We start from the raw sequence: 1,145 nt of genomic DNA, 5'->3' as shown, positions 1-1,145 counted from the left end.
TACAGCAGCTCCGCAGTCTAGATGCCATCACTCCTCATTGTACAGAGTGGGGGTGGGGGTGGGGGAGTGGGAATCTAAGTTTCAAAAGATTCAGGAACTTTCCTGAGGTCATAGATGGGAAAAGGCAAAGCAAGCTTAAATCTAGGTGTGTATGATTCAAGAGGCTGCACTCTTGACCAGATTGCTATACAGATCAGGACATTTTTGGATATTATACTTAAATCTCAATGAGGCAATGCACTGCCACATATATGCTCTGCAACTGATGTCCAGCTTGCCTCTAGGATACAAAAATTAAATAATTCTAATCAATTATTAAGGACCATTCATGACCCACGGCCTGAGTAGACATGTCTCACACATAATCATATATAGCTTAACATAATATAATTTAGTAACAGCTCAATGAGGTAGATACTATAGTCTCCCTTTAAATAAAGGAAATGCGAGTTCTAATTTGCTTATGGTATGGATCAGACTAAAGATTCGCATCCAGTTCTATCTGGTTTCAGTGCTCATTCTCTTACCACTATCATATACAACCTGACTCATATCATGTGTTAAATGAAATGGCTGCTTGTCGTTACGATGGAGAGAAATGAATAGTTTGCATCTGTTTTGTGTGTTGTTCTGTGATTTGTATGTGTACACTTTAGCTAAAAGCTATTTGCTGCAAGTTTGTTGGTTTTGTTTCAATACCTACTTTTACCTCTGATACCCCAAATGACAATCTGTTAGCAGCGCACTATCCGCTTACACCCCACGTATTTTATCCTAATACTTTCACTGAGTGGGTAACGCCAACCCTAATTATTGGAGATAATTTGGGAATGGCCAACCGCTGCATTGGAACACTGGCCAATTCTATTTCGTTTTCAGGGTTGTCACGGTAGACTGTAGACCTACAGGCCACCTTTTTCGAATTCCCCATGTAACTTCGCCTCTTTTGTGGCTGCATCCAGCTGCCGGCTGGTTGCAATTCGCCTTAGGCAGTCTGCTGCAATTTTCCATGTCCCGATCTTATCCCCCATTACAAAAAAAGATGGGAAATATAATGGGCTGAAAGAACTCCGATAGCAAATGCCAGACATCAAATTACACAGGTAGTAATCACACAGATTAGGAAACATAATGAATACGATATT

Source organism: Panthera leo, chromosome A2, assembly GCF_018350215.1.
Source record: "Panthera leo isolate Ple1 chromosome A2, P.leo_Ple1_pat1.1, whole genome shotgun sequence".
In the NCBI taxonomy this organism is placed as follows: Eukaryota; Metazoa; Chordata; class Mammalia; order Carnivora; family Felidae; genus Panthera; species Panthera leo.
Note: the sequence above shows the minus strand (reverse complement) of the source record.